The sequence below is a fragment of the Mauremys mutica genome, chromosome 2 (genome assembly GCF_020497125.1).
Source record: "Mauremys mutica isolate MM-2020 ecotype Southern chromosome 2, ASM2049712v1, whole genome shotgun sequence".
NCBI lineage: Eukaryota > Metazoa > Chordata > Testudines > Geoemydidae > Mauremys > Mauremys mutica.
In genome coordinates this window covers 39,800,979-39,824,843 of record NC_059073.1, presented here as the reverse complement: position 1 = coordinate 39,824,843, position 23,865 = coordinate 39,800,979, and the positions used below count along the sequence as shown (strand labels likewise).

The 23,865-nt window shown below is 42.5% G+C and overlaps 1 protein-coding gene across 3 annotated transcripts in view; it reads right to left on the bottom strand.

Annotated features, from left to right (window-relative positions):
• NCALD (neurocalcin delta) overlaps positions 1 to 23,865 on the bottom strand; it is a 233,307-nt gene that overhangs the window by 60,869 nt on the left and 148,573 nt on the right. The window contains exon 1 of one of the 3 annotated variants that reach the window (XM_045005095.1): positions 22,365 to 22,635. The exons of the other annotated variants lie outside the window; for them this stretch is intronic. The gene's annotated coding sequence lies outside the window, so the exon portion shown is untranslated. Of the gene's footprint in view, positions 1 to 22,364; positions 22,636 to 23,865 lie in introns of those variants that run through there. 3 annotated transcript variants of the gene reach the window in all.

Genomic DNA, 23,865 nt, shown 5'->3' with positions numbered 1-23,865 from the left:
GTACACACCCTCTACATACCTTATGCAAGAATATTAATGATCACTGAGTTGTTAGTTTTCCAATGCTATATTACATGCCACCTTTTGGGTATATATCATGACAACAGTGCATTAGGTGTAGTGAGTATGGCAGGCCTGACAATAGTTGCTGACGCAGAGTTGTTGCTAATGGGCCTTTGTATAACAAAAAGTTTTAAGCTTTTGATTTTCCCATGGATTGTATATACTGTCTGAGGGTGCATAAGAGTAATTCATTGGGATTCTGGTGACAATTAAATCATGAGCTTTATTGGGGTGGGGGTGGGGTGGGGTAGGGAGGTTCTTCTCTTGGAGTTTGTTATGTCAACAAGGCTCCAATAGGCACTTTTTAATGTTATATGTACACTGGACATTTGATCTTGTATAAAGAAAGCACAAACCAACAAATCATCTCAAATATGGTGATTATAGTTCAGAACCAGTGTCAGAATAGTACCTACAAGGCACATTACTAAAGTCTACAACAGGGGTAGGCAACCTATGGCACACGTGCTGATTTTCAGTGGCACTCACACTGCCTGGGTCCTGGCCATTGGTCTGGGGGGCTCTGCATTTTTATTTAATTTTAAATGAAGCTTCTTAAACATTTTAAAAACCTTATTTACTTTACATACAACAATAATTTAGTTATATATTATAGACTTAGAGAAAGAGACCTAAAAACATTAAAATGTATCACTGGCACACGAAATCTTAAATTAGAGTGAATAAATAAAGACTCAGCACACCACTTCTGAAAGGTTGCCGACCCCTGGTCTACAATATAAACATTACCTTTTAAAATGTAAAGCCGGTTGGAGGGAAGGGAAAGTTCTGTTTAGCCTGCAACCAACCCAAATGTGGCCAAAACAGATAGAACCACAAGCATCAACTTCACCTGGAGGCCACGTCTGTGTTTTTTATCAGAACTTCCCTAATAGCCTGGCCAGATAAAGAGTTTAATGCATTTGAAGTTACAAATGGAAAAGCAAGCTTATTTACCATACAAGACAGTCTAATCATAGGTGAAAATAAACCCGCTGTTAAGACCTGCAGATGTCTCTGTGAAAGAGCGACACAGGGGCCCAAGAAACTAGGAAGGAGGGAATTTTTTTAAGCCACAGAACATACATTAGATGGGTCGGAGTCTAAACTTACATACGCCACCCCCTTTCCACAACCATCACATATACATCTAGCCACCTCCTTTTCCACAACAACATGTGTCACTGGTTCCATTCCCCCACACCTCTACTTGTGAGGCTCTGCTGAGGACAAGCAAGTTTGGCAGCCTCCCTGCTGAGCTCCCAGGCTGCTTCATCTCAGTTTGAAACTCCCAGCACACTGGGGCTTTCCTGTCAGTTGCACTCCAAGTGCAGAGCTGATCTCCCAAGCCCCAGAACAGAAAAGATTTAGATTTGCTCGTGTTGATTGCTCTGTAGCTTCAGAAGTATCCTTGATGTAGCCAATCAGAATTGGATCCCCACTGTGCCATGAACATTCAGGGGCAATCCCTGCCCCAGTGAGCTGACACACTAGAAAGACAAGGGACAGATTGGGAGGGAGGAAGGTGGACTGGGATACAATATAAAAGCAAAGTGTATATTGTATCCCAGTGTGACAACAGGCATGGGTAGTCTTGGTTAGGTCCAATAGCTGTTCCTTTTTACCCCAAAACAAGCAACATTCAGGGAGATTAGCCCCCGTCCCCGCCCCTGCTGTTCCCCCTCTCCCACAGCCTCAGCTCACTGCGCCGCCGGCACAATGCTCTGGGCAGCGAGCTCTTGCTAGGCAGCGCAGCTGCAGAGCCAGCCTGACCCAGTGCTCTGTGCTGCGTGGTGGCGTGGCTGGCTCCAGCCGGGCAGCACGGCTGCCTGTCCTGGTGCTCTGAGCAGCACGGCTATAGCGCTGCCAGCCACCGGTGCTCCAGGCAGTGCGGTAAGGGAGCAGGGTGGGTTGGATAGAGGGCAGGGGAGTTTGCGGTGGTGGTCAGGGGTGGGGGTGTGGATAGGGGGTGGGGAGTCAGAGGGCGGGGAACAGGGGGATTGAATGGGGGCAGGGGTTCCGGGGGGGCAGTTAGGAAGGGGGGGTAGATGGGGCAGCAGGGGGCAGTCAGGGGCAGGCGTTCTGGGGGTAGTCAGGGGACAGGGAGAAGGGGTGGTTTGATGGGACAGGGGTGCTGGGGAGCAGTCAGGAAGGAGAGGGGGTTGGATGGGGCGGTGGGGGGCAATCAGGTGTGGGGGATCTGGAGGTGGTCAGGGGACAGGGAGCCGGTGGGGGGGGATGGATGGGGCAGGAGTCAGGGGTCGAGAAGCACAGGGAGGTTGGATAGGGGGCAGGGGCCGGGCCACGCCTGGCTCTTTGGGGAGGCACAGCCTCCCCTAACCGGCCCTCCATACAATTTTGGAAACCCAATGTGGCCCTCAGGCCAAAAAGTTTGCCCACCACTGATTTAGATCCATTAGTGCTGCAAATACACATTACAGATACACTTTTAATGTGCAGCAAGTACATACAACTGCTCCTCAGCCTGGAATGCAAATGAAGTGAAATGGGGAATTCGTAGAGTACTGGGAATGCTGTAATCAGGGATTGCTCAGGGGCTTTGCAAGATTTGTTGTGTTCTTTGGGTATTCAAACACACAAGAAAGGGGAGGTCAATGGGAGCTGGTGGTTGAACGTGTTAGAGGAAGGGGAAAGAAAAGGCAAATGGATGGAAAGGGCAGGAGTAGGGGTGACTTTTTCTGAACCTGAAACAATATTTCATTTTGGTTCAATGGGTGCACAAAGGCAGGGCCGGCTTTAGGAAGTACGGGGCCCAATTCAAACAGTTTCGCTGGGGCCCCGTCAAGGATGACTTAAAAAAAAGAAACATGTAAAAAAACACGGGGGGGCTTGTACTCACCGGGTGGTGCTCCGAGTCTTTGGCGTCACTTCGGCAGTGGGTCCTTCACTCGCTCCAGGTCTTCAGTGGCACTGAAGGACCCACCGCCGAAGTGCTGCTGAAGACCCAAAGCGCCGCCAGGTGAGTAAAAATTAAAAAGGCGCCTGTAGCCAGGGAAGGGATTCTCACTGGGTGCGGGGCCCTCTTAGGCGCGGGGCCCGATTCGGGGGAATTGGTGGAATAGGCCTAAAGCCGGCCCTGCACAAAGGTTTGGGATGATTTTTATTTTGCTCAAACCATTTCTCCCATCCCTACTTTGTATTTACTTTCACATTAGGGCTGTGAAAAGTTTGAACAGATGTTCAGATGCAGGCGGAGGGAAGTTTTAGTGCTGCTCTATTTACTTCCTCTTGCAAGATCTGCTTACATTTGCCTATGTTGTGAAGAGGAAAACATTCAAGCAGCTTAACAGCTACCTGGGGGAGATCTTAATTTACTGTTCGTCTGAAGCATTATGAATTAAGAAAGGAATGTTTTGTGCCATGAAACCTCACTTAACTGGAGCTTTTATGTTTCTCAAAATTAGGTCAGCAAATGTATTGGTACGGTAGCTTAATCTCCTAGCACATTAACTATGCATGTGATGGACTGAAATCTGAACTCATTCTGTCAATAAAGTGACTTTTTGAATCTTGATTTTGCCAGATACAAAGCACATCAACACAAAGACCAAGTTCTAAGTAGTTCCACTCATGTCAAAACCCCAAAATTCTGGGCTTGATTCTTCCCTGTATCTGAGCTTTGCTCAGCACAAGGAAGGGAAGGAGGGATCTTCAAAAACTGGCTACAGCTCTGGTTCTGCATCAGCCCAGCCCCAATCTCAGTGGCATGGAGCTATAAAGAATAGGGGCTTCTCTAACTGATGCCACTGGTACAAAGTCCATTGGGGACCTCACATCAGTGGTGGAGAGAAGCTCCATTCCACAATGTCCACCAAGCTCCTTAGATCAGGAGTGGAGGGGTGGCTGGTGCAGGGGCAGCCCTCTCCGGGTTTATGTTTGCAGAGTTCCCACCGTGACGGGAATCCTGCAATTCATTTTACAGCCATAATCCAACCTCTTGTGCTGCCTGAACAGTGCAACGGGACCAAGTATAGGAGAGGATATGCTGGCTCAGCCTAAAACTGGGATCTGCAACATTACAAGGATTATACAGTCCAAGACTCAATAGCTCCTCCTCCCTCTGTTTGTGACTGGACAAGACACAGCTCAGTTTTCAGGCTCTTGTGATCTATCCATGTCCTCCAAAGCCCTCCAACATAAAGAGGGAAAGAGGCCAGCTTTTTGTGGGGGGTTGTTACAATTTTAATGCAAGAAATTGCAGAAAAATCATTTTACTATTATGACCCATAGGTCTCAAGTCCCTCCCCCACCCATAGGAGGAGCCATGCTCCAACCCTTTACCTAGCAGCCTGCTGACAACAGCTCACCTGAGACCCACAAAGCCCAGTCCTACAGAGAGGCTCCTCCCTTGAGGTATGATTGACAGAGTCCCATAGTGGCTGATTGGCCCACTGGCCCTACTTAAGCTAGCAGCAGGAACAGGAAGCTGTCTGAACCACTGGGTTCCATGCTCCTCTGGACTATGTGCCTTGTGTTACCTATTACCCACTCCTGCTTCCCTGGCTTGATTTTTCTGGCATCTGATTTGTGGTTCCGAACCTCCAGTTTGCCTCCTGCCTCTGACCCCCAGACATCCTGAACTGACCTGACTCTGGTTCCCAACTCGTGGTTCTGATTTACACTCCGTGTCCTGCTTCTGACCTCCAGGATTTCCTGCTGCTGCTGACTCTTGACTCCTGTCTTGTGACTATGGATTCTGGTTCTGACTACTAGGTCTGGCCACCCATGACCTGGCCATGACATTTAGGAATATACAGGATTAGTGAAGAACAACCACCAGGTTTTGTTTCTGCTTTGCAATTCAACAAGATCTCCACACCATAGTCCAGCGCATGAAAGAATTTTCACTTCTATATCTAAATTCTCAAAACATTGACCCTGAATAATGAGTTTAGTAATCTGAATCTAGAATTTAGCTTTAAACCACCCCTCTGACATAAGAACATACGCAGAACAAAATCCACATAATCTAACACCCAATTTATATCTCCACAGTTCACAAGTTTTGTTTAAGAGAGGTTCCACGTTGAAGTTGTAGAGATGTTGCTGGTCAGAAGTGAAGTGTCTTGGAAGAACTACCTGATATGGAAACCTCAATAGACCCTGCTTGTAATAAGCTTCAAATTAGTGCAGTGGCCCTTCACTTTATAAGCTATCATAAAAACATTTAGGTACATCAAATAAAACCAAAGTGTAAATTTAAAGTCAACAATTCCCATAGGGAGTGTAGGTTGGGGAGTGAGTTTGACAAATGCCTCCTTTCTGAAGTAGCACTTTCCAAAACAGCTGGTACCTTGCAAAAGAAGGAGCTATCCAAACTGTCCAGTGCTTACGGCAACCAGTGCAGAAAATGTTACCAATATTCACTCCAAAGCCAGTAATGTAAAGGGATTGTATTTATTGTATCTCAACCTTTATCTGCAGTAGATAACATTTGATCGTTACAAATCAATACTCCATTGCATCAAAAGTGTAAAACAAGTGTTGTGTAAGAGGATGATCACATACCGTAACGAATTGGCTAGGTAAAAAGAGTCAGTAAGCTATGTCAGTTCATGCATTAGAAGCAACAACACAATTAGTGCAAAATTTAATTGAAATTACGATTTAAAGGTAATCTGAATAAAAAACAGAGCCAATAGAATTTAACCTTAAAGCCAAGAGGCTTTGCTTAGTATGTTGTTCAAATCTGTTAAACAGTATGTTTTCTCTTTAAGTGAAATCATTTATCTAATTTTCCATTCTGTACCCACAGGACATATAGCATTAATTCAGGGGCAATTCATTCTTCATATAAAATCTGTCTTTGTAAAAATGTTTTATTTACCTGCAATATATTTATTTATTTATTTATGGAATTCAATAAGAATACTTTGTATTGATGCAACTTAGCACTTTTCATCTGAAGATCTCAGAGCACTCTATCGCAATTGGTAGTGTTATCCCTGTTGCAGAGGTGAAGAAAATGAAACACAGAGATTAAGAATGGGGTTTTCAAAAAGCACCTAATCTTCAAAGTCAATGTAACCTGTGCTTCTAAATCATTTTGGCTCAGATTTTCAAAGGTGTTCATTCCCCAATAGGTGCAGATAAGCACCTAGAAAGATTTTCAGTCTGCACCATTAGGTGCCTTAAAAAAAACCATATGAAAGTGAGGTCTTTAGGCAATTCTGAAAATCTCATGTCGCGCCATCGCCCAAGGCCACAGCAAAGAGCGGTAGAGTCAAGCCTATAACCTGCATCTCCTTACTCCCCTGTCTGTGCTCTAACTAGAAGACCTAGCTCACTGTTTGTGGGCCAGATTCTGCTGTCACCAACCAGTGAATCCTCGCTTTCTTTAGATTTAGAAATAAAAATGATCCTCAAATAATTAATATTAAAAAGTGCTTTGTAGATGGTAGTAATAAATAAATAGCAGAACATTCCACGTGTAACACTTTAGTAGAGGAGCACACATTTTTACCTTTCCATACGCATTCTCACTCCCAGTATCCCTCAATTAATGTGAGCACTAATTTTAATCAGGAGAGGCACTGTTATAAATCGTTTAAATTCTTCAGATGCTGCAGCATACAGTATATGCATCCAGCTGAGCTCTATAGCAATCACGTGATTATTTACAAATAGTTAGAGGTTAACCTGTTTGAAGGGTTGCCATTGGTCAAAATAATGCAAGGCAGAACAAGGCTGGGAGGGAGTCATAACTCCAGGAAGCAACCTTGGATTACACTTCTCGTTCTGCCCTCTGAAATTCCCTGTCCTGGATTTGAAACATCAGCACACCATGATGAGCTAGCAAGTGCTTCCAGTGTATCTCACTGTGTTTCTTTTAAGTGGAACACACTCCAAAAGTCTTCAAATGAAAACAGATTTGCAGCTATTTTACCAAGACATGGGAGCAAAGCCTAATAAAATGAAACTGTCCTCTTCAAAATGACAGCGATAGATATATTACCCATCAGCTGAACTCACTGCCCACATTTTGGCTATATTATGAATATCTTCAGGGCAGAAAAAAAAGTGTTGATTCTTATCTGTTCAATAAGAGCTGTTATCAGAAAACCTAAATGAAATAATCTGATGCCAGTTTCTCTCAGGGGAAGTGTAATTCGATTATCCAGTGTTCCCATTAGAAACTCTAAACCCAATTAGTTTACGTAAGCATGTTTTCTGGAGAAGGTCTATGTTGTTAAAACTTGTATAATAGATCTTGCTGTTGTCTACTTAAGAGTAAACTGATGAGCTTTGGATGTTAGATAGTGACTTAAAATGAAATGCAATAAAGGTTTCCACAGTGCATTGCATTTTTCTTAACAAATTTAACCAATTTAAGCCAGTCTTCTATTGACACTTTTTCCTTGCAGAGGGGGATTTTTTTTTTAAAGAAATAATGTATTTTTACAGACATGACAAGCCATCCAATTACCCAGAGCTTGTCAAGGCTAATGCATTCAGGAATAAGCGTGTCACACAACCGTATCGTTTTGAATCCTTTTGTGCTAGACACCTGTGGAAATTCTAAGTATCTGCCTAAATGGCAGCTATTATTAAGCTTTCCAGAAAGGGGAGAAAAACTTTTCCTAATCGAATCTTCATAACAACAGAGAAAAGCATGTTATTATTTGTTTACATGAACAAATTTAGCTGCGCTTGTGAAGTCTTGAACAAAATTACCCATCAACAAAATCTGATAACCAACTCAATTAGAAAGGAATAGTGAATTATGTGCAGTTGAGCAATGGCAATTTGGAGAACATTGACAGCTTAATAGAACAATCTTAGCAAAATGCAAAGGCTAAAGAACAATCAGTACAAACACTGATGAAATATTAGGCCAGTTTGAATAGTGTTTATTACCAAATTTATCAGCTGTCTTATTGTGCAGTTCAGGAGCACATTTTGTTTCCAGAATTTCCCTTGTTCCCATGGAGCTACTCCAAAGAACTACAGTAGATTAGGGCCAGAGGCTGTACTGTTAATGAGAATGTAAATCTTCAGAAAAAATGTTTAGATTTCAAAGCACTTACCTGCTACTGCCTTCTTTTGCTACTTTGTGGAGGAAAAGCTTGTGTTCAGTTGTTTATTTAATAAAAAACAACTATTACACATTGTCCAGTTTCCTTGGATTTCACTCAGACACATCAACCCTTCACCACAGAGAGCAGTTTGTGTGGTGTGAAAGACAATATTTAATCACTGTGGAAAAATGACAGACTTACTTCCAAGAAGTCCCCTAAATTAGTCAGAGGAATGCAGAACACTGCAGTTTCTGTTTTCAGGTGGAGGTTTTGAACCTTTCCATTTTCATGACTTCATGCCCCTGGATTTAGTTTCAACAAACCCAAAGACTCTCAAACTGTAGCTCAACCAAAATCCCTGACTTTCACAAGACTTTGATGTAAGACCAGGAATAAAACCAAACAGCACTGATACAGGGCTTTCCATGCAACAAAACTGAAAGCACTTGATAAAAGTTATCTTCACTTCACTGTAAAGGCTATAAAGGTTAATTCACTAGCCTAAGGTCAAAAAGCAAGTCAGGGGAAGAGCTTGGACCAGAACCCAAACCTGAAGACACCTAGTCTAGCATCCTAGCCACCAACCCACAATACCTCTCCTGAATGCACCCTCTTCATGCACCTTAACAAACCTTTTAATGACTCTAATCCAAATTTCTAGTCTGCAACAAAGCCTAAAACCAGGCAAGTTTTGTTACTTGTAGGATTAGTGACGTGCCCTTTGTAAAGGAGGCTGCCACACCTTTAGGGGAGGAGGGGCACGTCATTGGAGGAGGGTTGATTTTACTGGGAAATTTGAGGGAAGGAGAAAATGGACCATCTCAGTTCTACGTCAAACATGGAATATAATAATGGAATCAAGCAGTCTTAAAAAAAGTTCTGCAAGGAACAGCAATAGGTAAGTGCTCCCCACACAAGACTCTCCTTAGAACTACATTCAATTTAAGTTACATCCCTATTCTGAAAAAAAAGGGTTGAGTTTAATAAACCAGGAGCAATGAGTGTAAATTGCAGCCAGATCTCTTTTCTTTTTCCTCAGTCAATGCCATAAGAGAGCATCTTGACATTATCTCATGGCATCCCTCCCTGGGCTGAAATACAAACACTGCAAAGCATTGCAAAGACACAGCCATTATCATGTGCTGCACTGTGTCAAGCTGTTGTCTAAGACATTAAGCCAATTTTTCATGTGATACAGTACAGATCTGTTGACCCACAGCAGGAAGATGTCAAAAGTGGGTCCTTTCACCGTCTTAACAATTCTTTTGGGGAAAAAAAAAAGGTGTCATGTCAATCTATAATTGAGAGGATTAATATGGACAAAAGCCACATACTCATTCTAGAGAGATTCCAAAAAACAAAATAAAATGAAAGTTTTTTTTACACCTGTCTGCACATTTTCAGATATTTATAAACTATTAAAATGGATACCTGAAAAACAAGAAAACCCTAAAAAAGTGAAACCTGTATATCAAATTATCATCAAAGTGGATAAACCTATTCTGCACAAGCTTAGGTCAATGCAAACATGATACTATCCTTCTACAAATATACCTGCCGAGACCACTGTCTATCATGCTGACCAATATTGTCTCATTGTTTTCTTGAATTCCCTCATCTGTCTTTATCCATCTGATGTCTCTTGTTTTATACTTCAAGTGTAAGCTTTCATCTTTTTGTTCTCTTTGTACAGTGCCCACCACAAGGAGGTCCTGGTCTATGACTAGCTTAGGGCTCCTAGATGCTATGATAATACAAATTACAAACAATAATGAGAGCCAACTCATTTACAGAATAACTATTCTGAAATATCTGTGTCTAGTCATTACGGGATTTGTTGCTATTTTTCCTAATCATGTTATATTCATCACATCTTTCACTTAATCCACATTTTAAAAGGTTCATCACTATATTTTTGTTGACTTGAACTGCCTCTCTTCCAGGCTTGGCTTAGCTACTCAAGTAGGAGGAAGTGGCAGATTTGCTGTGTGGTAGCCACCGGAAGGGACTGGACCCGCCTGACTGCTGAGTTTCAGAAAGACTTTTAGTTTCGCTGAGGTTTCCCATTTTGCTGGAAGAAAGGCCCTCGAGTCTGGGGAGAATCGTCTTAGGAGCAGTCAGGTAGTCTTTCAAGTGGACAAACAAGAAGAGGCCCATATTATCAAACCCAAGATATAGAGGATCATGACTTTGGTGAGGAAGCTTTATCCTCCACTATTTTAACTCTGTATCAGGGTGGATATGGTGTCATATTATTAACTGTACTTTTGATGCCTAAAGTCACTTTAGCTGGTGTGATTTTAGAGAAGGCTCACATTCTGTTCCTGTTGTGAATAGTGGTGGTACCGGTGGTGGTGTTTTGGAGTGCTCTGAAGTTACCAGTAATCAGGATTGAAAAAATCCTAGGGCTAAATTCCCTTCTCCCCTTTAGCCAGCTGGCAAAAAAACCCAGCAGCAAAATGCATGAAAAGGGTTGAAGTTCGCAGGGGGCGGGGGGAATGGCCACAATTTCTTCTCTTCAGGGAGGAGGGAATGCCATGGGGCCTGTACAACCCAACCCCGGCTGGTGCTGGGCAGAAAAGAGGCATGGCTAAGGGATGTGCAGATTCAACACATCACCACATCGGCCTCTAACTGGCAGAGGTCCTCACCAGAGCCTTCATCAAGAATCTCTCTGACAGAAGCACTGAGAGAGAGTAGGCTAGGGGTACCACTCCCTATCCTTCCACTCAGTGAATCCTCCCCTCCAGGGCAGGGGGCAATGCTGTTACACAGGGGTGTCAGTTATACCTCTTTTTGCCAGCTGCAGTGAATCTGAGCCCAAACCTGGGCTTTGTTTGCCAGTAGTATGGGTGATTCCACAGTGGCATATGAGGGTGGGGGAGGAGGGAAAAGGAGCAAGCGAGTGATGGTGATGAGTTGGCCTGTCTGATCTACCAAAGCATCACGTTCAGCAGGAATCTGTTGTTGTTGCAGAGGTGTGACTGTGGTACCGTAAACACACCTGAGCTTTGATCAGGCTAACTTGAAGAACAATAGCAGTGAAGTGGCTGCAACATGGCCTATACAAGCCCATTCAGGGTCCTGAGTATGCACTGGAGTGGCTAGCCTGTGGCTTGATTGCTATTGTTATTTGAGCTAGCTGGATCAAAGCTAGCTTATGCTGCAGGAACCCTTTTGACTGTGGCGTAGACATACCCTAAGTGATCAGGGAATCAACACTTCCGTGACAGCAAGGCAGTAACAAAGGGAGATCCTTTATACATGGGGATGGGAAGCCATCACTATGGTATTAGTTTTTTCATCTTTGGATCATCTCTGGATTTCCTTGCCCTCCCTCCAGTATAGCTAGCTAGCTAGCAAGGACTGCACAGTGTAATATGGCTGTGTCTCCTCCTGTCCATGACACACCCACCCACTCTAGGGGCTAATGGATCGGTGGCATATCCTGGCTCTATGCCATCTCACCATTTTCCTTTATAATGGGAAATCCCAGCTGCCCTCTTGGGTCAGTTTTAAGAGGTATAAAGGAGATACAGTGAGAACTGAAGATCTGTTTCAGTAAGATTAACTCAGCAAGGGCTACCTGCCTGGCTCCATGGTTATGTTTCTTTGTCATCATTTCTCCACACAGAAAACCCTTTCTGTCCCTAATTGTTGCATGCCATCAAGAAGCAATGGTTCTAGTCAACTGCAAACACAAAGGTGCCCTACAGGAGATCTACATGATCCCGCACCGCAGCCTTGCACTATGTACAGTAATCACATCTTTTTTGTAGCTAGAAACCATTCACACATGTTAATGGTTCCATTTTTTAGAAAGTTACTTACATCTATATATTACATCATTTTATGGAGCTGGAGCAATTGTAGCTGTGCATGCAAAATATCAATATAGCCATGGAAACCCAACTGTAGACTCAGTGAATGAGAACTATCAAGTTTATTCTGGGGATATGAAAGTTATTATATTACCCAAAATACTGAGAATGGCCAATTGTTTTATCATCTCCAATTAAAACTAAAATGACAGTGCAGAATTTACCCTCACACTGACACACCAGACATGCAGCTGTCCAATTTGGCTACGTGTTCCCCTCTTCAAGTTCAAGCAATCCCTTCTGTTAAAAACGTTATTTCGGGCAAGAAATGAGTAATGGGAAAATACTGTAAAAGCACAGGAGAACTAAGTGAACAAAAGGAATAAATGCCAGTCTGGAAAATGCTATAACCCTTTACAATGTTAACAATAAATCTTTTTACCATTTTGCTGCTGCTCCTCCTCTCCAGCAACTGTGCAACCAGCACACTGCTCAAATTTGCAAAGTTTCTACTAAAATCAGAATGCAGCATTGTGCTGAAAAGTGTACCAAGAACAATGTGCATTTTACCTTATGTACCTGGCATGTCAGAAGCTGTAATGTGACAATTAATTACACACTAAAATCTGCCTTTCATTGAGATCTTTAGAATAACGTAAAGCAGAGTTCTCCACAAAGACTCCAACATTTAATGAAGGGCTGAGCAAACAGCCACACACACCAGTAACTTTTCTATCACCTTCCTTTAAAAATAACTTTGTTTTTTAATTAACATGGTTTGCGCAAATATTCACATACATTAAGTGAGCATGTTGAGAGGTGGACAACACCACTACACGCCAACTCACAGTCATTGGACTAGACTGGACTGCAAAGGAACGTTTTCTTTTCTGTGTACAGATGGCACTTAGTCCAGCAAAAACTGCAGAATTCACATAACTGCCTGGCATCCTGAACTTTTATTAATAAATTCAATAAAATCTCCTAGCCCCCTAGACCACATGTGTACCAGGTTCACTGCAATTCCTTGAACTCTCACCTGCATTTACCACCAGTATTCCCAAGCATTTTGCAAGCTTTTTCTTTTTAATACACACACAACACTGGTAAATTTTTGAGAAGTAGCAACTTCCTCAGAATTCTAATATACATGGGAATTTTTACCAAAGGAAAGTACAGGTGACCTTTGGGGATACCTTCGCAGCCAGCACAGCAGGCCATCCTGCCAGAGAGGAAAGGCCCCAGCAAAGCAAAAAGAAAGAAAGAACCATGTTGTGGAGTAGCTCTAGGGATGCTGGTGGAGGAAGAACTTATGTATTGAGGTGCTGCAGTTTCTCATCCTGAATCTGACCCACTCCACCCCCAACCCCAGTTGGGGCTGCATACATTGGAACTGTCCCAAGCATTACAATATAATGAACAACATTGTCAGGGATTGGGGCATGAAGAGATGCCAGGAATGCTGTGAGTTGGTAGGTGAGGAATCCTCCATCTCGGGTCAGTTATGGGAGCTCCTTCCCGATTGCTAGAGGCTGGGGGTAGCGGGAGAGGGAGAGTCTTCCTCAATCCAGATAGGAGACACCTCATTCCTTCCTTATCATTGTTTGGATGGAGGGAAAAAACCTTTAGCATAGAAGAAGTTGTAATCCAGGAGAGATCCTCCCCCTCGCCCCATGTTGGGGACAAGACATCAGGGGCACACATCATGCTCACTATCCATTCCAATAGTAGCTAAGAAGGATGTTAAACAGTAGCTCCTAAAGTTGGACACTTTTAAAATCAGCAGGTCTGAGTAACTTGCATCCAAGAATTTTTTTAAAAACTGGCTGAGTTGCTCACTAGACCATTAATGCTAATTTTCAATAACTCTTGGAACACTGGAAGAAAGCTAACGCTGTGTCAATATTTAAAAAGGATAAATCAGGACAATCTAGTTAATTATAGGCTCATCTACCTGACACTGATCCTGGGCAAAATAATGGAGCAGCTGACATGGGACTCAAAGAATTGAAGGAGTGTAATATAATTCATGCCAATCAACATGGGTTTATGGAAAACAGATCTGGTCAAAATAAACTGATATATTATGATATTACAAATTGATCGATAAAGGTAGTAGTCTTGATGTAATATATTTAAACCTCTATAAGGCATTTGACTTGGTACCACACAATATTATGATTTTAAAAAATGAGAACAGTACAAAATCAACACGGCACACGTATGGATTAAAAACGGGCTAGCTGACAGATCTTAAAATGTACCTGTAAATAGGGGAATCATCTTCAAGCAGGTGTGTATCTAATGGGATCCTGCCAAGATCAATTCTTGGCCATGCGCTATGGAACATTTTTTATCAATGACCTGGCAGAAAACAAAATCACTAATAAAGTTTGTAGATGACATAAAAATTGGGGGAGTGGTAAATAATGAAGGGGCCAGGTCACTGACACAGAGCTAGCTGAATCATTTGGTAAGCTGGATACAAGCAAATGTGTTTTAATACAGCTAACGATAAATCTACACATCGAGAACAAACAACGTAGGCCAGACTTGCAGTACAGACGACTCTATACTAGGAAGCAGTGACTCTGAAAAAGATTTGGGGGCTCCTGGTGGATAATCAGCTTTTGACATTGTTCTGCTGCAATGACTTTCTGCAGAACAATTCACTACAATTCCTTGATAATCCAAATAATTGAACAACCCTATCAATGCGTCAGAATTAGAGAGGATGTAACATATCACGAAACACTACTCATTCTGCCACATATTTCTGGATTTTCAGATACGAAAGCCCTCCAGCACACCAGAATGAAACAGCAAGTTTTCATAATATTGTGACATTCTTAGCACTTAGCTGAGGGCAGTGAGCATTGAGGGTTCTCAGCACCTCTTAAGATCAGACCTACATGATGACAAACAAGCAATGAGTAGACCAAAGACAGGTTCAAGATTCATCCCAAGCCAGCTATAATTTCGTATTCTGCTCTCATGCACCGCAGCTCATATACGCATGGGAAAGTTCCACGAGGATGAAAATGAACCCTTCAATACATTAGCAGGGTCAGTGTGAGTTTATATATAAACTCACACATAAAACAGTTGTGATTAGAAAACTTGACAGATATATACAGAAGACAGCAGATATCTCTGCTGAATTATAATTGCTTTAATTGGACCAGTGCTTACTAAAATGGCAAAGCTAGAGAGAATTCCTCAATCATGCTACCATTCTACACAAAAGAATAATGCTGTGAAAACAGGCATAAATGAGTTGTAGAAATAAACAGCTTCATGTTCACTCCCTCCCACCCACCCTCAACATCTTGGAATTGGCCATCAGGAATATTCATACAACATAAACTCAAGCAGAATATTTCTTTTGGAATGAAACATTTTCAGGATTGTGTCACAGTTTCAATGACTATGAGTGTGCCATTTAAGTTAGACACTTCAAGTGAGACATGCCCACTATGTTTTAGCAACTTTGGAAGAGCTACAAATGAGGTCTCAATTAACTAGGAAAAGTGCTTCATTCTACTGCCTTCAGTGATTGAGAGAATCCTATGAAAGAAGAATCTAGCTGAGATTTATTTTGAAATGTTTCTGCTTTAAAATTCTTTGGAATGCAAGTGCTAGCACTTAAATTATCTTATATGCTTGTCTAACAAAACCTCACGGATACTTAATCTTGTGGTTTTTCAAATGTCACTCTTTTATGAGAGCCTCCTTGAAGCCCTTAAGAACAAATTCTTGATTCTTCAGCAGCACCTGCTTGCGTGTTTCTTCACCCCCAGAAAAACTGCTAGCGTTTCTATTTTACATATCTTCCAAACGACAAACCAATTTTTTTTTTAGCTATTTTTAAAGGACAGCAAAGGTTACAAATGTTTACTAGTTTCAGCAGGGCCGCCCAGAGGGGGGGGCAAAGGGGGCAATTTGCCCCGGGCCCCAGGCTCCGCAGGGGCCCCCAAGAGAAGAGCGGAGGCTCCCGCCTCCGCCCCTCTCCTGGAGCCTCAGCGCATCAAGCGCCGAGTCTCCGGCCGAGCCCCTGAGCCCCGCCCAGCTCCGAGCCGCGTGGTGAGGGGGTGGGGCTGGGAGCTCCAACGGGGCCTGAGCCCCGCCCCGCTCAGAGCGGCGTGGGGAGGGGGCGGGGCAGCTGCCTCCGCTGGGCGTGGAGCTCACAGCCCCGCCCCCTCACCACGCGGCTCTGAGTGGGACGGAGCTCAGGCCCCGCCAGAGACGCGCTCGGGTAAGGGGCCGGGGCGGGGAGGGGGGTAAGAGGCCGAGGCCGGGGGCGGGGGGAAGCGGGACCTGCCGCCGCCGCCGCGGAAGCGCAGCCCGGTCTTCGGCGGCGGGGGGCCCCTTCTGTTCTGGGACCCGCCGCCGAAGTGCCCCGAAGGCCCGCGGCGGGGACCCCCTCCCCCGCCGCGGGTCTTCGGGGCACTTTGGCGGCGGGTCCCAGAACGGAAGGGGCCCCCCGCCACCGAAGACCCCGGGCCCCCGGAATCCTCTGGGCGGCCCTGAGTTTCAGAAGCCTTTTGTCTTCCTGTATTTTTCAAACAGCTTTGTTCTCCACATGGGGTTCAGCAGGCCCATAGCACACCCTAGTAAACACAGTGGGTACAGTTTTAAAAAATGGCCAAGCCCCACTAAAATTTTACCCAGTGTAACTATGCTGTGATTTAAAAAAAAATTAAACAGCAGTTACGGACATTTAAAAGCACATACCAAGTAGGCCTAATGACTGTGTCAAAGGTTTTTAACCATAGTCTGTATCTGGTTTAGGGTTGCCAACCCTCCAGGATTGTCCTGAGTCTCCAGGAATTAAAGATTAATCTTTAATTAAAGATGGCATATGATTAAACCTCCAGGAATATGTCCAATTAAAACTGGCAACCCTATAATTCCATGCATATTAAAGTGAACTTCTCCATGGGCTGGAATAGTGACAGCTGCTCCTGTTGCATCCATTATCCAAATCCACATAAATTCAGGCCCAATGAGCGCTCCTTTCTATGCCAGACTAACAGAGTAGACAAAAAAGGGGCTGTGCAATCTGCATGCATTCCCAATCCCCTCTGTGCACCACTACCATGAAGCCTTGACAGCATGATGGGTCATTTACCTGTAATGAAAACACTTTTCCGGTACACACTATGGTGTATGCTGTGATTACTTATGAAATATAACAAAATAGATCCAGATGATGGCACATGCATTGCTCTAAACAGTAACTATGATGCAAATTCTCTCCCCTGTGCCAAGCAGAAGTACATGGACTGGACACAGTCGGGGTGGAAAGATGTCCCATGGCTGTCACAGGAGCAGAATCCTATTCCTCAGAACACTAGTGACACTTCTGCAGCTATAGAATCACCGGGCTCAACATACGCACATGTAGCAAGTTTGCTCATTATCTGCACTGTCACAGATCCACAGGAACCTTTTCTATTCTTCTGTCCCACCCCTGCCCCATTTTTAAAGCTCCCTCTGGTGGAGGACAAGAAGTTTCTGTGAAGCACAGGTGAGTGGTGTGTGTAGAGTGTCTGTGCACTGAATGGGTTCCCTATTTCCTGGACCCCACCCTCTACAGAGTGAGACTGCTCTGGTTCTGCCATATACCTAAAGTGGCGGGCAGGATTTGTTCCTTGAAGCACACTCCAAAGGGTGAGCTGAGTAAACTCATGTTCATCTATCAACATGAATCCAGATCTAAAGATACTTTGGACCTTTAGTATTTCAAAGATGCATGTTTTCATTTCCAGTTAATACCAGGGCAATCTTAATAACAACAAGAAGTTGTTTCAATAACTTCAGGGATTGAAATCAACAAGACTCAGGCAATTACATTGTGAATATGTACTAAATCTTAAACTTCCAGAAGCAAACAACTACTGTGTAAAGCCTGGAACTTCATCCTTTACTCATCCCACTGAGACTAGATGTTGTTGGGGATTCCTGACATTGGGTCATTTTATGGCATTGCCGCTGGGGCAGATTAAAGGCAACGTTTTAGTCCAAGCGACAAGCTTCCTGACTTTTCTGGGTGTAAGTCAGATTCTTAACATCATCTCAATGTTATTTTGTGGTTGAAAAATATTCAGTAACGCATAGCAGTGTCAGGCTGAAATCCTACAGAACAGGGACTTTTGCATTAAATGATTAAATGTTTTTGTGGAAGTGAATCTCACGAAAAATGAAGTTCAGCAGAAAGTCAAAAGGAGAGTTGAGACCACAGAAATGAAAGGAACTCTGCAACTATATGTTCATATTTTCCAAATATAGGATTTCACCATCAGCTACAGTTTTAACAAGAGCAGCTTCTCTTCTGTGCTCCCTTTGGGAAAACATTGCACTCAGTGATTTGAGCTGCAGTTTCTAATTATATTTTCATACTGTAATGCTGACTGAAACGCAAATTTGATGACAGAACAATTCGATCCATGTAAAATAATCACAAAATTACTGTTTCTCAAACCTCAACTCTTACTCCCTGCTATTTAAGAAGATAAATTTAACAGCAGTAAGAGTGGAGCCAAAACACACTATTTTTAACTGTTATCTGACTATGGTTGTCTGCACAGATTTCAGCTTGTTGTAAATGGTTCCTTTTGAAATGTGAATACCAAAAACATTCCAGAGTTTGGCTTTTGTACTTGAACTTGGTACAAATCATAGAGTAATCATTTACTTTGCCTTCCCAATATCATATGCATGGCATCTGGGTTTAGTTAAAAAAGCAACTGTTGATTAAAAGGCTAATCTCCACTGTTACTCAGTTGTCACTTTAACTGTTTGTTGCTAATGTGGGTGAAAGACATGATCACGATTTAGTTACTTTTTAACAGGATTGAAACTAACTTCTGCAAAAAATGTGATTTAAGGGCCTGGTGCTCCACTGGTTTTCCTATGGTGCGATTCCATTGACTACAATGCAGTTACACTGGTTTTATGGTGCTGAAACAGAGTGAAACACTGGGCCCTTAAAATGCCAGCAGAATTGGCACTCTTGAAAGGTTTTCAAATCCATGTAAGATTCAGAGTATTGTAAGTAGGAAGTTTTTATTAAAAAGGTGGCTTAGATTGTATTGGCAAGAATTTGCTTTTAACTTTTTAGCCAATATTTGGATTGTCATTGTCCATCAGCTCACGCAGATCAAGGTACAATACACTAAAACAATAAAGTTATTTCTAGAGCAAATGTATCAACAATTTGAGCATGGTTTTTAATTTTACTAGTTGAATCCAGTTTTGCAATGAGCTTTATATTCCATTTTTAGCCAAGATCTCCCTGAAGGTGAAGTACTCTGATTCTACAGTAATTACCAATCAGTTCACTCTTCTTTATGGATAAAGAGACAAGACTGTACAAAGGGATAGTCTCCTGATGTGTGCAAGGGATTGGCATGTGTAACTCTTATTAAGACTAATGGGAGTTACACGTGTCAATCCCCATACAACCAGATGAGGCTGTAATGTCACCTAAGGCGGGGGTAAGCAATTCACTGAAGTAAGATTTGTGGGTTTCAAGTATGAGTAAGTTTACATTTTAAAGTCTCTGTCTCCACAAATATCGCATGGGAGAGAATATGGAGAAGTGATCTAAATTGTGGGTTCTCAACCACCCTCCTATACAGGAAGGGGAAATCTGATTCCCCCCCCCCCCCCCCCGTTGGTGTGGTAACATGGAGTCATCCTAGGGAAAAGGCTGAGAAATCAAATTCTAAACTATCTTGTGAATATCACAAACACAGAAGAAGATAAATCAAGTGTTAGTCAGAAAAATGCTTCATAACATACAGGATTAACCAGACTTAATATACGCTGTCCCTGGGAGCTGTGCATAGCATTAGGGACCTTTATCACTAGCCACCTTCCTCATTTCACACGAAGCAAGGATGTGTGCATTTGCCACAGTTTCTGCATTCGGAACGCAAGGTCGGCCTATCAAACATCCAACTTCCACACTGCTGGATTCTTAATAGTAGATAAAAAACAAGGCATTCTTCTGATATTCATATAGGGCCCAATGCTGAGAGAGACTGAGTGTCTTTATATTCCACTGAAGTCGATGAGAAAAAATAGCTCTCATCACCTTGCAGAGTTGGACAACACTTGGTTCACTCAGTTTAATCAATACTCTTGTACTTCACACCTTTTGCAATAATATTGCTAGAACCATTTTGGTCAAATGGGGAACTCTTTGTCTTCCTTCCACAGATCAATCTAATCCTTTTATTAAGACTTGGTTATTATTGCTAAAGCAAAACATATCTTTAAAAGATGGAACTGATGGATCTCTTAAAATTATTTTTAATTAATGGCACATGGGCAACCACTACATGAATTATTTTTCACCCAGCAGGCATTTCTAAGGATATTAAGCACAATGTAATCAATGGGAAATTTTATTCATGCTATAAATTAATGTGATTGTGCGTCAACATTCATTGTATGGCACCGGTGAAACAATAAACAAAGCTTGGTAGATAATGGTTTACATACATGGGACAGATCCTGAAAATGTGAATACAAATAATTTGTTGTCCTACTCAATGCAAGTAAGTAATTGACTGGTGTACATAATTGCTTTCAGATTCTGGCCTGGTCACTATAAATGAGTGAACATGTGTACCTTTAAACATTTAGGGCTAGATTCTGCCACTACTTGTTGTCAATGAGTACGTTTCCTTGATTTCAGTGAGCCAGATTTTTGTAATCTCTTTTCATACATGGATATATGGTGAGCAGTTACACATGGCTCACCTGTGTACGGGCTTCACAGTCTAATACAACAGACAGAGTAACTATGCAGTGTGAATAAGAGCGGTATTAGAAAGTCTTGTTCACTTGAAGGAGGAACAAACTTTCATGTAAGATTTTAAATGATCGTGAAGTTAATAAGAATATATTAACCATATAGTATTTCAGAGTAGTTGCAACATTATATATCTTAATTAAATTTGCCTAAATAAAAAAGTAGAGCGTACATAAAATCTGATGCTTTACCATTAGGTGATTTTTTTTTAAATGAAGTTTAAAAATATAGAATTTTTTTGACAGAAGATTTAAACTCCAAAGTATAGATTTAATACCAAGTACAACTGTTTTAAGATTTTAGATGCATTTATTTCTGGTGTTCTGTTTAAGCACATTTATTCTAGACTAGTCTTTTCAGAGATGCTTTCAGTCTTACTATCTATTGGTTCACTTTTAAAAACAATTATTAATGCCACCATACTTGGATATGTATCTGTTTCTATATAGTTATCTTTCTTACTGCATTGCATTTTAAATTGTTGCACAGCTCCTTGAGTGCTTCAGCAGAGGGGCAGGTTTAAAAAAGATCATCAAAGTTTAAAGGTTTTATTGTTAGCTCAGGAACAGGGAATGGTGGCACATAGACATGCTAGAATTATCAAATATATTATTTTTTTTCCAGGAAAGAAAACACACTGCTTCATCTGTGATCTATTCTTAGAATTAATAATATATATGTACCCACACACTAATGTAGCCAAAGATTTACAACTTTAAGAAGTGATGATTTCTGCTCTTGGTGACAACTTCCTTTCAAGAAATGTAATTTTTAAAAAAACCTTAAGAATTTTTTTGCCAACATAGCATTTTACTTTTCAATTAGTACTGCATTGTTCATGCTGTAATTCTTTTTTTTTTAAGCTAATCTAACCACTCTTTACCCCACAAAGAGAAACAGAAAAGAAAAGCTCTGTGCGCGCATGTGTAGGGCAGAAAAGGGGTAGGAGCATACATTACAGTTATCTTGGTATCTTGGCATATTTCAGATTATTTTTCAGGAAGCTGTTGACCCTTTCCTCCATAAACATACTGTAATACAGTCAATCAATCACATGCCCTAAGGCTCTGATAAAAGGCTTTAACATTGTATGATTGCAGTGTGTGCTGGGAGCATGCACGAACACAGATGATTTAACAGAGAACTCAAACTTTTGGAGTCTAGTAGCATAATGTTCCTATCCATGTCTATTGTTGGCTTGTTAAACACATCAGGAATTAAAAAAAGAAAATTGATTCTCAGTTTAATCTGAACAAGACAGCAATTTTTAAAAGTTCCAACAATACACCAAGCTATACTGATGCCTAAACCAACAAAATTCCTAACAAAATTATTTGTGTGTACACCAAGAAGGAATATTTTGCTGATGTTCCTCTATAGTGCTACGTAGTGGTTTAAAGTATCAAGCAAGAACTACTTACTATATTTTATTTTCCCTTCATGGACCATTAATCCAAATTTAACTTTTCTTTGCTGTCTGCACACACAATTAGTAACTGGAAGCTGCTTTGCAGTTGTCTGTAGTTGCTCATCAAGGCAAACTTGCAGCCAAAACAAACCAGCAAAAAGAAAACAACCACAACACGCTTAAAAACATATACACATATATTATAATACCTGATTAGAGCATAAAGCAAACCGGTAGCCTCCCACGGTAGCAATGCAAGGCGTTAGTAGCCCATGCCTCGGCAGCCCCTGGGAAACAGCAGCAGCAGCAAGGGAGATAAGTCCAGCATCCACCAGATTCTCACAAGCCTTTGGCTGTGTGGACTAAACCACAGACTCTGCCTCCAGCTGACGTCAAAGTCACTGTCACATGGCCAGATGAAAGCCAAGAGAGCATTGGTTGTCGTAGCAACCACAGCACGGCTCTGAAATTATTTCAATAGGTCATCTGTCATACTGTGTGCACATTTGAACCATCACGGGCTCCCTGACAACCCAAACACCGCGAGCTCATTTCAGTTTCGCTAGGAGGAGGAGTCGGGGCCACCTTTGCTCGGGGGTGTTTTTACTCATGTCCCTTTAGGAAAAGGCACTTTACTAAAAAATAAAAATAAAACGCTCCTCTCCAAACCTCGCTTTGATGCCTAGCATCAGCCGGATGAAAAAAGCATCTCTTCCCCCACCCCACTAAATCAGCAGCCGCCCTCAAAGCACGTGCAGACTCTGTCTCTGCGGTTAGTTTGCAGGCGGCTCTGCACAGTCACCGGCCTCGGCAACGCCCAGACGAGGGTTTGCACAACGTGGCGGGTGCAATTAACATATGGGAAAGTACAGCCGGCTGAGCGGTTATTGACAGGCGCGGGAACCTCCGGGTGTCAGCCTCTCTGGCCGGGAGCTGTCTAGGGAAGCCCGGCCCGGCTCCGCGCTGAAGCGCAGCGCTCGCATGGCAGCGTAGCTAATCAACACCGCGCGAGTCTGAATGAGAACAGCTGCCGGACCCCAGCTACGCTCCCTGCTAACATCCGAATGACTTGGGGGACCCCCCCCCCGCATCCTACTCCAAGCACATTGTGCAGAGAAAAGAGATGCAGTACTTTTCCCGCTGCTCTGCATAGAGATGTCGTGGGAAGAAAAACAAATTAAAGCCCCACAAACACTTTACCCACCGTCTAGAGCCCTAGATACAGCACCAGACTCCGATTTTCTTGAAACTTTAGAGCAGCTCAAAGCAGCTCTTTTACTCAAATTTGCCCCACATCCAGAGCTTTGTAGCTGCTGCAGAAGAGGGCAGGGTGGGAGAATTTCGCCTTTCATAAGTGGCAAGGAATAAGAAGGGTTGTAACTAGAAATTATTTTTATGCTGATCTGAAGGAAGGAAGATGACGGTCAGTGCACAAGAGCAGATTAAGACAAACAAACAGAACCCCACATACATACACATAGGATGCATTATCAAAAATGGTACATACAGAAAGGTGGCAGCAAATCAAACAATAGAAGTCTCTCTGAAGTTAGTTTTAGCCACCTCACGTTAAGAAAGCTAGAGCAGAAATGGAAGAGACCTAGGCAAGGATAACAAAGAGCATTAGCGGAAAGGCTTTCATCCATGTATGGGAGAGACGACAAAAGGTTTAGTATGGGAAAGAGGAGAGCTAGAGGGGAGATGACTGAA